This window comes from Triplophysa rosa, linkage group LG9, assembly GCF_024868665.1.
Source record: "Triplophysa rosa linkage group LG9, Trosa_1v2, whole genome shotgun sequence".
NCBI classification, from domain to species: domain Eukaryota; kingdom Metazoa; phylum Chordata; class Actinopteri; order Cypriniformes; family Nemacheilidae; genus Triplophysa; species Triplophysa rosa.
Window position 1 is genome coordinate 27,012,828 of NC_079898.1, and position 13,187 is coordinate 27,026,014.

At 42.8% G+C, this 13,187-nt stretch overlaps 1 protein-coding gene across 1 annotated transcript in view; it reads left to right on the plus strand.

The window, feature by feature from the left end:
• The window catches only part of LOC130558916 (gamma-aminobutyric acid receptor subunit pi), a 47,761-nt gene that overhangs the window by 2,010 nt on the left and 32,564 nt on the right, over positions 1-13,187 (plus strand). The window lies entirely within an intron of this gene.

A 13,187-nucleotide genomic window follows, 5' to 3' on the forward strand; every position in this document is an offset into this window, starting at 1 on the left:
GGATAAAGAGTCCCCTCTATTCTACACTCCAGATGCACAGCCATCTAGGGGGGAGATTCCTGAAGAGGACGAAAGCTACTACGGAAAGAATCAATTTTCTCCATATCAACCAGTACAAACTCCCTCTCAACCTTACGGTTCTATGTGGCACCAGCTAATACCTCATAGCGCACATGAGTCAATGTACAGAGGTCCTACCCCCACCATTCCAGACTTTGTACATCCAAATCTGAGAGAGTTCTCACGGCTGAAGATTGCCTTGGAGAATACACTTCCGGTGAATGCTTCAGAGACGTTTAAATTTCAGATCCTGACAGATCACCTTAAACTAGAGGAGGCACTACTTATTGCTGATTCGTACTGTCACTCTCAGTACCCCTTTACCAAGACCATGGCTGCCCTAGATCAACAGTATGGCTAGCCCCACCAGCTTGCGCTACAACGGATAGCTGAACTTATGGATGGCCCAAACATTAACAGTGGCGATGTTAAATCTTTCAGACTGTTTGCTCTAAAAGTTCGGTCTCTTGTTGGTATGCTGGGCCAACTTGGAAGGGAAGGCACTTACGAATTACAGTGTGGCTCACATGTATCCAGACTGTTAGGGAAATTACCACACGACTTCAGATCAAGCTTCCGTCGATTCGCACATCCGATGCGAGTGCCGATTCCAACCCTCTTGGATTTATCTGAATGGCTGGAATATGAGATACAAGTACAGGAGGACACTTCAAGGTTTGTAACTAATCAGCGCAGAGGGCCTGCTTCACGGATCCAACAGATGGTCAAAGAATACAAGCCTTTGGGTAAGAATGCTAACATCCTGCTTAACACCGAGAAAAGAATGGTTGATTCGACTTCATCTCCAACGGCGAAAGCCACTCCAAAACCTTACTGCCCCTACTGCGATCACACTAAGCACTCCTTGAATAACTGTGCTAATTTCAGGATGCTTACTGCAGACCAGAAACGTGCTTGGGTCAAGGAGAATCATCGATGTTGGCGCTGTGGTAGGAGCCATCAAGCGTCAGAATGCAGTCTAAAAATGCGCTGCAAGCAATGTAACAGCCGACATTTGCTAGTCCTTCATGACACTGCGATGAAAGGTAATGGAAGCTCACAAGCTGTGCCAAATGAAGCTACCGAACAGACGAACTCCTGTCTACTTAATACCATGAACGAAATTCTTCTCATTCGAAAGCCTCCTGCCAGCAGAAGAGTTCTTCTGAAAATCAGCAAGGTGATCATCAGGAATGGAAAGCAATGCATGACTGCCTATGCCATTCAAGATGACGGTTCGGAAAGAACTATTCTACTACATAGTGCTGCCCAGCAGCTTGGGCTTGGAGGCAAGCCTGAGGATTTACCACTCCGCACTGTCAGACAAGAGCTTCAGGTTCTTAGTGGTGCGACGGTGTCATTCTCTATCTCCCCATTGTCACAACCCAAGAAGGTGTTTCAAATTAAAGGAGCATTCACAGCCCAACAACTAAGCCTTGTGGAGCACACACACCCAGTGAAAGTGCTGAGAAAGAAATACCAACACTTACGGGGGCTTCCACTGCGAAATCTAGAGGCTGTTAGTCCTGTATTGCTCATTGGTTCAGACTTCCCCCATCTTATTACTCCAGTGGAGCCGGTCCGCCTTGGCCCTCCAGGGGGTCCTGCAGCCATTAAGACACGCCTTGGCTGGACATTACAGGGCCCTGTGCAACATCTACGACAAGAGGTCAGAGAACAATCCTGTTACTGCCTCTCAATCACATCTCCAGAGGCAGATCTCTTTAAGCATGTGGAACGACTGTGGCAGATGGATGTACTTCCATGGCTCAGTGAAAAGGCCAGCATCCGATCTAAGCAAGATCATGAGGCAATAGCGCTCCTTGATGCCAAAACAGTCAGAGTCGAAGTAGATGGAGTAAAGAGATACGCAACCCCTCTTCTGCGGATCAAAAACATGCCACAGCCCCATGCTGCCAAAGATGCCGTGATGCCACAGCTGAGAGCAACTGAGAAGCGATTGGCTAAAACTCCAGGCCAAGGAGCTGCCTACACAGCAGAAATTCATAAAATGGAGCAAGCAGGCTATGTTACTAAACTCGATCAGCATTCTGAACAGAACTCTGCCCACTCCTGGTACATCCCACATCACATGGTCCAGCACAATGAAAAAAATAGAGTAGTTTTCAATTGCTCATTCCAACATCAGAGCCAGAATCTCAACAAACTCTTGCTCCCTGGACCAGTATTGGGACCATCCCTACTCGCTGTTCTTCTAAGATTCCGAGAACACTCAGTTGCAATCAGCAGTGATATACGTGGAATGTTTCACCAGATTCGATTGCTCCCTGAAGACAGACCACTTCTGAGATTTCTTTGGAGAGACCTCAAGGTAGAGGAACCACCCAGCGTGTTTGAGTGGCAAGTCCTACCCTTTGGGACCACCTGCAGTCCCTGTTGCGCTGTGTACTCCCTTCAGAAGCATGTTCTTGATCACAGCCAACCGGGAGAAGATGTCAGACATTCTGTTATGAAATCCTTCTACGTTGACAACTGCCTCCAGAGCTTCCATACAATGGAGGAAGCCAGAAACTTCGTCGACAAGATCAGGGTCCTCTTGGCAGAAGGAGGATTTGAATTAAGACAGTGGTCTAGTAATCAGCTCACAACCATCAATCATCTACCCTCAGAGTTGAAATCAGCCAGCACTGAGCTCTGGATCACCCACGGACGAACAGAAACACCTGAATCTGCTTTGGGACTTCTTTGGAACCACCAAAAGGACACGCTTTCCTACAGGCATCATCCCATCGACAGTACTAGCACCACTATGCGTAACATTTACAGAACCCTGGCAAGGCAATACGACCCCCTTGGCTACCTCATCCCGTATACCACCAGAGCTAAGGTCATAGTTCAGCGCTTGTGGGACAAAAAAAGGGAATGGGATGATCCTAACCTTCCCCCAGAGATACTAAAACTTTGGACAGAGTGGGAAGTGGAGTTGTCAACCTTACCAGACATTGCCTTCCCAATGCCTTACACGAGTCCTGTAAAAGACAAAGAAACCAGTAAGCAAGATGTACACATCTTTTGTGATGCCTCTGAAAGAGCGTATGGCTCCGTTGCTTATTTAAGGACCGAGGACCAGCAGGGAGATGTTGAAGTTGCCTTCTTCACAGCACGGTCAAAAGTAGCCCCAAAAAAGCAGCAGTCGATACCCCGCCTAGAGCTCTGTGCAGTGCTAACTGGTGCCCAACTTGCCAGAGTCGCGCAAGCAGAATTGACCTTGCCGATTCAGCACATCACATTATGGACCGACTCAACCACAGTATTGACTTGGCTTAATTCCGAGTCTTGTCGATTCAAGGTCTTTGTCGGTACCCGTGTGGCAGAGATCCAGGATCTTACAGAGCAGCATACCTGGAAATTTGTGCCATCGTCCCAAAACCCAGCTGATGACATAACAAGGGGTCGGACACTCCGGGAGCTTGGTCCAGACAGCCACTGGCATCTCGGGCCTTCATTCTTGAGGGATTCTCCGAGTTCATGGCCTGTCACACCACCACATTCAGTGAACAAAGATGGAGATGAGCTGCGTAAGACAGGTGTGTGTACACTTTTATGCTTGATAACTAGCACCTCAATCCCTAACCTTGATCATTGTAAGACCTTTCAAGAGTTGTTCGAGGCCACAGCCTCTCAAGAGGTCACTGATGCTAACCCAACGGTCATCGACTACAGAAATGCAGAGTTCACTCTTTTACAACAATGCCAGCAAGAGTCTTTTCCCGTAGACCTTGAACATTTAAAAGCTGGTATAACTCTTAACCACAGCAGTCGCTTAAAGGCACTAGCCCCTGAACTTGACAGTGAGACTAAGCTAATTCGAGTTGGAGGTCGTCTTCGCCACAGTTCCCACCTTGAGCAAGGCAGCAAGCATCCCATTGTCCTTGATCCTAAGCACCCAGTCACACATCTTATCATTCAAGCTTATGATGCCAAACTTCACCACCCAGGGTATGAGAGAGTGTTTGCTGAACTGCGCCGAAAGTACTGGATTCTCCGTGGCAGGGAAGCTGTCAAACGAAGTCAACGATGCTGTGTAGAGTGCCAAAAATGGAGAAAGAATCCTGAGATACCCAAAATGGCAGACCTCCCTCCATCCAGGCTACGCTTGTTCAGGCCTGCATTCTATTCAACAGGCATGGACTGTTTTGGCCCTTATGCTATTCAAAGTTGGTAGGAGGACTGAGTAAAAATGGGGTATCATATTTAAGTGCTTAACTACACGAGCAGTGTACATCGACCTCCTACATAGCATGGACACCGACTCTTTCCTTATGGCCCTTAGGCGCTTTACAGCCAGGCGTGGAACCCCTTTTGAACTCATCTCGGATCAGGGCACTAATTTTAAGGGAGGAGAAAGAGAGCTTAAAGAAGCCTTTGCGGCCCTTGCCCCAGGACTTCAGGAACAGCTGGTCAAACAACAGATTCAATTCCGGTTTAACCCCCCGAATTCCCCTCACTTTGGGGGATGCTGGGAGCGGGAAATCCGTTCTCTCAAACAAGCACTGACAGCCACTATCGGAGCACAGTCTGTTACCTTTGAGGTGTTGCAAACCGTGTTAGTAGAGATTGAAGGGATTCTAAACTCTAAGCCGCTGGGTTACACCTCATCAGACATTGCAGACCCCGATCCCATCACTCCCAACTCTCTCCTCATGGGGCGGCCAGACTCATCTCTACCCCAAATAGTGTATCCCGAATCCGAGTTTATAAGCAGAAAACGATGGAGACACAGCCAAGTCCTCGCAGACCATTTCTGGAAGCACTTTCTGAAGTTCTACCTTCCTGGTCTTCAGAACCAGAAGTGGCAGGACGACAAAAGGGACATTCCAGTTGGCACTGCAGTGATGATCATTGACCCACAATTGCCCCGAGCCCTTTGGCCAGTGGGACGAGTGTCAGAGGTCTTTCCTGGCACAGATGGCAGAGTGAGAACTGCTAACATTAAGGTGGGCTCAAAGACATACACACGCCCTATAGCACGCATCATACAATTGCCTAACATTCCTGAGTAATGTACTATACATATCACTTGAATGCCTTTTTGATAAATTAACACACATTCCCTTCCGGGAATCTGGGGGCGGCTGTTAAAAAGGCTACCGCTGTTAGCAATGCGATCCCTGATAATATATTTCTGTTTCTTGCCGAGATTGACACAGCACAGCAGCCAATCAGCGCCTGCGAATCTCCGTGCAGGGGAACGTCCCGCCCACAGAACTGAGTTGGAGATAAGCAGGAGCGCTGACGCAGAAGCGAACTTTCGCTGCTATTTTTCTGTTTGTTTACTTTAGCTTATGATTTCACGGGTGTTATGCGTTAATGGCATACAAACCACACATACACCACGTGAACTAAATATTTGAGTTGTGGTGACGAAAATAAACGGGTTATTCCCAACCGACATCTAAGAATCAGTCTCTTACCGGTGTTGTGCCGAAAACACACTCCCCGCCAGATTCTGCACCCCCTTCAATAACACGCTGTCCGATTGGCTAATTCTAACCCCTCCCCACACCCAATCCTAATCCTAAACCCTCCCCTAACACCTAATCCTCAACCTAACCATTGTGGGGAGGGGGGGTGCATAATCTGGCAGGGAGTGTGTTTTCGGCACAACACCGGACACCCTGTGGTGGGTTTCAATCTTACCAGAAGACACCCTAACTAGGAACGTGTCAATATAAGGTGAACAATTTTTTCACTTTTCTACTGTGAAAGCTAATGTTTTCCAAGCAGTTGCTAGATTTTGGTGTTAAGAACTTTCAAAAAGTCGCTAAAGAGACCTGACTGAATTAGCAGCGCTGGTAGTGGGCGTGTCCCTCGAGCTGATGCTTTCCTGAACGTTCAGTAGCTTTTGTAAACACCGCAAATATGTTCTAAACTCCACATAAGTTTTTCAAGAGTGTGTCAGGAATGCTTTTGGTTTTCCTTAAAGAACAGAGTTTGTAAGTTTGATTGTGTTTATTGGAACGTTTGATGAAGCTCCTCAGCTTCACTTGTGTTAATGGATATGTGTTCTGGGAAATCTTACTTTACAGCCTTTCTATTCAAAACCCCCTTTTTTGTTGTTTGCTCTTAATGTAAAATATTTAGTGTTCTCTCATTTGAATTGCACTGTAGGCTTGTGTCACAGGGTATGTCTGGACTCTTTCTCGTTTATTATCCTTGTCTGAGGTGGGAGTGATTTACAGCAATGAGATTCTGCTTTAGTCTACTTTTTCTCAGATGTTTCTCCGTTTTGTTCCGATGTTTGCTCACATTAGTCAAGATGCAGAGGTCTGAATCGACCTGCCTGAATGTTTAAAACAGCCTTGAAGTGTGTGTGAAGGTTATTCAGATGTCTGTAGTTTGGTGACATGAAAGAGAGGTTTGAGGTTTGAAGGGTACGAATCTGATGAGCTTCAATACTTGGATAAATTGAAAAGAGATTTCCAGTCTGAAGGTCTTCTGTAGTTTGATAGGTTTGGTCAATTTGAAGAGAGCTTTTGAAGTTTGAAGGGTGTGTTAAGTAGGTCTCATGTCATTTTAACACGTATGGTTATGAGACCAATGAATGTAGATCTGGATTTGGGTATATTTAATGAGAATGTTTGAGTTGATATTGAGATCTTCATTAATATGACTTTTGATTGCAGACGAGACGAATCTGAGCTCAGTTTGACACATTGTTGACGTCTCTTCTCAAACTCTCATGACAGACACATTTCTGACTCGTTTTCTCAGATGGAACATCTAAGATTTAAGATGAGATTTAAGCAAACATTTCCACTTTCGCTTCACTTTCATCTCATCACATGAAGCTGCTCGGCTCCCGAAGTCATCCAAGAACAACAGATAAAGAGACAGAAAGGCAAAAGAATAAAGTTGAAGAATGAGAAGATGAAGTATTGTGAAGGGACAGTTTAAACCCTGAAGGCAAGTGTGACACACAGCACTTGTTTGTTTTGTGTGTGTGTAAAATAAACCAGACATGCGTGTGTGCGTGCGTGCCGTGTGCGGGTGACAGTGGACAGAAATAGCTCACATATACAGAATTGTGAATTTTATAGCCCTGTGTGAATGTTTTACTGCACATTATTTCAAAAAGAGAGAATCATTTTCACAATGTTCTATTGAAGAGGAATGTAAGATCCTGTGAAACCCTTCTTCAGTCATTCTATATAATGTAAGCTCTTTAAAATCTTCACCTCAAATTTGGTTTTTGTCAACATCAGGTCCTGAAAATCCTATTTTACTTGCAAGTGTGTCTCTTTAGTACAACAGATTGTGAAAATTGACTTTAATAACCTCTAAATGTATGTAATAATTCTTTCTAAAATGAACATCTTTCTTCACGGTGTGCCGCAGACGGTTGTGTTTCTTCATCTTCATGTGTGTCTCGTGGGTATCAGAATTAAAATAGTGTTGCTCGCAGAGTCATGCATATATATATATATATATATCCAGCAGATGTCTGTGCATGTCTTCCCATATACTTTACCACAACAGCCAACACTACATACACATCATGCAAATGGACACTTACTGTATTTATTCAGTGAGAAATCTGTGACGTTAAGATATTCAAACCTCAGCTGAATGCAAAAATCCTGCTGAGGTTTTGAATATTTGAATGTAGTATAGCAACTATCTGTGAGCCTACTGTTGAAACTTATGTTGATGGTTTGGTTAAACGTGTCTTCATGTGACGCATGGTTGGAGAAACTGAAAAATAAAAGAGAGAGAGAGACTGAGGCTCTTTACTGGAAACACCATTATTCTGATAGAAGATCCTGACCTAAAGTCTTTCACTTGTAATGTTAACTGTATAATGTTCTTGAAGGGAAAGTTCACCTAAAAATGAAAATTCTGTCGTCATTTACTCACCCTCAGGTTGTTCCAAACCTGCTTAAATGTCTTTGTTCTGCTAAACACAAAGGAAGATATTTGTAAGAATGTCAGTAACCAAGCAGATCTCATCCCCATTGACTCCCATAGTTTTTATTTTCCCTATGGGAATCAATGGGGGATGAGATCTGTTTGGTTACTGACATTCTGTGATATTGCTACTTGTTTAAATTTAGTTGGACACAGTGTGTTTTTTCTTTCCATTCACAGTTTTTTTCCTGTCAAATTGTCAATATGATGGCGTTGAGATCTTGTGTCTTGTGTTTTTTTTTCAGCACAGCACACATAGTACCAAAAAATGGGGGCAGTTGTGGCCTAATGGTTAGAGAGTCGGACTCATGCCGGTTGGATTCCCAGGGCCGGCGGGTAACGACTGAGGTGTCCTTGAGCAAGGCACCTGACCCCTACTTGCTCCCCGGGCGCTGCAGTGATAGCTGCCCACTGCTCCGGGTGTACGTGTGGTCACCCCTTGCTGTGCGTGTGTTCACTACTCTCTGGATGGGTTAAATGCAGAGGTCACATTTCGTTGCCTTGTACTTGTACATGTGCAATGACAATAAATTGAATCTAAATCTAAATTGAATCTAAAATCTAAATTCTGTAATCATTTATTCTCCTCATGTGTTTGTTAATCTGTATGTGAGTCTTTCTTCAGTGGAACACAACAGAAGATATTTTGAGAAATGTCTCAGTGGTGTTGTGTCCTTTCAATGAAAGTCAATGGAGTTCAGTGTTCAATATTCTTCAAAATATCTTCTGTTGTGTTCTGAAGAAGAAAGAAACTCGTACAGGTTTGACATGACATGAGAGTGAATAAATGATGGAAGAAGTTTCACTTTAACATTGATGTTTGTACATGCGCTCCAGGTTTTATTGAGATCCTTCCTCTCTTTATATGTTGTTGATTCATTCAGTGCGCTTTTATGAATCTCAGTTCATCTTGACACTTTGTGTCTTGAGAAGGTGAAGGAGGTGTCTTATAGTTCTGCTTCTGTGTTTCATGACCCACTTAAAGAACGGTATCGAGGGAGAAGCCCGTATGAAACGTGTGACTAAATCACTAAAGAGACAGTTTGATGTTTTGAAGGTCTACTGTAAATCATCAGCTGTGGTTTCTGGCAGACTGCAAACTCCACTGCTAAAAACACAATCTCCATTTCACTTAGATCATGCCTGGTGTTTTAAAGCAGCTTTTCAGGGTCCAGTATTTCTTTGTTGAGCAAACTAAAGTAAACCTTGTCGAGCAGTGCAGACTGCTCATTTTCTTATGGATTATATTTATAAAAGTAAGCGGTTCTTGGTTTTTAGTCCGTGATCTGCTTCACATTCTGGCACCTTCTCGACTCAAGCGTTTCCTTTTCTTTATTATGCAAATCAGTTTCCAATTACAGCATGTCGGCCGTTTCTCATGAGCTCGTTCCTTCTCTTTATACTTATATTTGGAGTCGGTCTGGACACTTCTGTGTGTGTAAACACTTGAGGTGCGACTGATCAAAGGAAACACACAACAGAGATGACAAAGTACATTTGTTACACTTCTCTGTATTCCTGCAGTTTTGTGAAGAAAATGTGTTCAGTGACATTTACCAGAGAATCTCAGCATGGCTGTGTGTGTGTGTGTGTGTGTGTGTGTGTTCATGTTTGTATATCCCGGTGGGGACCTAAACCTGAATACACACCAACACATGGGGACTCGTGTCACCGTGGGGACCAAAATTGAGGTCCTCATGGGCACAAAAGCTTATAAATTGTTCAGAACAATATTTTTTACAAATCTAAAAATGCAAAAAGTGTTCTATGATCTTTAGGTTTAGGGATAGGGTTAGGGATAGGGGATAGAATATACAGTTTGTACAGTATAAAAACATTACGCCTATGGACTGTCCCCACGGGGATAGTCAACCGTGTGTGTGTGTGTGTGTATGAAATGGCGAATTAACTCAAAGCAATAATGCCATTATTAGATTTATCAGTAGTGTTGCTATTTATATAATTCTCTGCTGCTTTTTTTATCACATTGTCTTTGGAGGCGTGTAACCGCAGTAATGAAATACACCAGGACTACACTTGTGTAGATAAAACAATATACCCATAAAAATATATTGTATTATATGTTGTATATAACTACATATGTTGTATGTAGCTTTCATGTGGCTCAGTGGGTTAGAGCACGGCACTAACAACGCCAAGGTCATGGGTTCCATCCCAGGGGATTGCACATAGAAACAAATGTATAATACAATGCAATGTAAGTCGCTTTGGATAAAAGCGTCTGCCAAATGCGTAAATGTATGTGTAATGTAAATGTAATATAAAGAATGTGCATTGTAAAGTGTTACATAAATATACAAATAGAAAAAAATCTCTCTGGAAGTTTGTTGTCAGCAGTTCAAATGATGTACAGAATGCAAATGGCTGCTGACCCACCTCTCGTCTCTCCGGCCTTTCTCTCAGGTGTCATCTAAGCGGTTAAAACAATGACTACCACAACCATGACCTCACTGGAGAAGGTCACAGGATGAAGAGATGTTTATGTGAGGCCGTTATTGTGCCCTGAGGGTCTTTCTGTCACAGTCACACAAAGTGTGTTTGATCTGACGAAAAGATTAAAACCTGTGACTCTTTTATAGCTCAGGAGACCTCAGATATGTTTTAAAACTCCATCTAAATAAAATAAATGATAAATTAATTGATAATAAATGAATGCTAATAGAAGATGACAGAAGATGTTGACGTGAAATGAGCTACAGTAAGAGTGTGAAATGAATGTGGATGACTGTGATACGTTTAGGAAATGTTCTTTTTCCAGAAAAGATCATGGAATACAATGCATTTGCACAAAAACAAGTATTTAGCATTTAAGAAGAGCTTCTGTGTGCTCTACTCGGGTGATTTCTGCTCCAGAATGAAATTTAAGAGTTTAAGAGAAGGAATCAGGAAAACAATGAAGTGAAACACAAGACATGAGCAGATTGATTGAGTTAAAGGCTTCACTATGATGCTGGAGTGCTGCGTTTCACGAAGAGATAAAACACAAAATCAGCTCATTGAATAATGACCGTGTTCATCACAATTCACAAGACAGTCTTCAGCAGAGCGTTATGACTCTAAATATCTCATTTTATTCTCTCATGCAGCGTATGTTTGAGCGTGTCATTGTTCTGAAAATATCTCTGCTTCACAGCAGGTCCAGGTCTGTGAGATCACTGCCGTTGGTCTTTGTGTTTGAGGTGTGGATGCTGGGATGTGCACGGGCTGTGCTGCTCTCCAACCATTCCACGTTTTTAAGGTGTCGTGTATTATATGCTATCAGCTTTACAGTATATATACTGTATATATGTTTTTGTGTGGCTGGAGAAGATCGAAACATGAATGTGTGTAGTTTAGCCATTACATGAATACGTGCTGAATTAAACATGGAGACATGTTTATGGAGACAAGAGTCTCATTGGTGTCTATGAAAACTCCACCGGCTTGATTGACAGTTTCGGGGCTTCTGAAGGTGCTCATCATACACTGAATACAATGAAGTTTCAATGTACACATCCTCAAAAAATTCAGTGGCTGTATATTGATCTTGTGTGGTATAAACGGGATTTATCAGTGACTTTAGTGTAATTTGTTTTGATCTTTATCCAGTTATCACAGACGACTGGAGAGGTGTGCAGACCAGCAGGTCTGGTGATGTCTCACATCACTGCTAATGAGGCGGCGCAGAGCTTTGAAATGTAAAACGTAAAGTCACCCGGCGGTCACTCTGTCTGCGGTCTGTAGACACTGAGAGAATAAGAGGGAGAGAGACTTTCCATAGGGCATAACACTTCCCAAAAGGTTCATTATCAGTCTGTATGATTCCATAATATAACCTCTTACTTTAGCTGTTGCACAGACTATAAAAAGTCAAGAAACATCTGGTTACTCTAAAGACCTTTGACTGAAATGGTTTTCTGTTTATTCTCACTTTTTATCTCCTCTCTAAAAAAGAAATTAGAGCTGTCATAGGTTAATCTGTTAATATATCACATTAGCTGTTAATGTACAAACTTAACTAGATTTTTTGCTCAAATTCATAAATCTAGATCAATATTTTAAATCCTCCTTGAACTGCCACATATTGAGCTCAAGAGTTTTCTTCCTCTTGTCACGTTATCATTTCTGAGTTCTTCTGTAGCAGATGATAAAAATCGTTAAACCCTGTAGATTTACATCGACTGAATGTTTAGTCTGACTGTAAGGCCCACATAACCTTCACCTGTCAGGACTTTTTCAACTTATTTAAACCTTGAGACAAGAAACTTTCACACATCGTCCTAACAAACATTTCTTTTACACTGAAGACCTGGTCAGGAAGTCTCGGGTTTTTCAGTTATGATGGCCAGATGAAGCTGCTGTGATGTTCTGAGTGGTTGTTTTGCCATTTGGTCTCCAGGGCTTTGCAAGGCGAGTGCTTTAAGATGTTCAGAGTGTTTTAGCACATTGCTTTGCGGTTGGTTGAAGGTTGTGTGTAAGTCAATGAGCCCGTGACATCAGATCTCTAGATACATGAAATTTTTCCCTTCAGAAGCTTGAAATTTTCTCTCCACGTATCTCCCAAAGTTAGAGGTCAGTGTATTAGATGTAAATACATAAAGAGGTAAACTGTAAAATACAATAGTGTCTTGCGTCTGTTTTACACTATTCTGTATTAATTTTGTTATTCTGCTGTCCAAAAACTCTTTGTAATCTTGTCTGCGTGTGTGTGTGTGTGCGTGTGCGTGTGTGTGTGTGTGTGTGTGTGTGTGCGTGTGTGTGCGTGTGCGTGCGTGTGCGTGCGCGTGTGTGTGTGTGTGTGTGTGTGTGTGCGTGTGTGCGCGTGCATGTGCGTGTGCGTGTGTGTGCGCGTGCATTCATGCATGCATGAGAAAAAAAGAGAAAATGACTACATGGAAGGCTGTCAGATCTGTGCTGTCTGATGAGACACATCTCAGTGTGCATTCAAGCACACGTCTTTATCTCTGTTCCCAAACCTAGAGAGCATTGAATGGCTTATAGTCAGAGTCCTGTAATGAAAGCATGTTCCAAAGGTGTGCTGAAACATTGTGTTATTAGGAACTTCTTTAGGTTCAATTTATAAAGCTTGAAAAGACAATCCTGTTTACAATAGTAAAGCGAGTTATATTATAAATACATTTTTTTACAATTATTAAAAATTATGATATCATTTTATTTTACAATATTCAAAAAATATT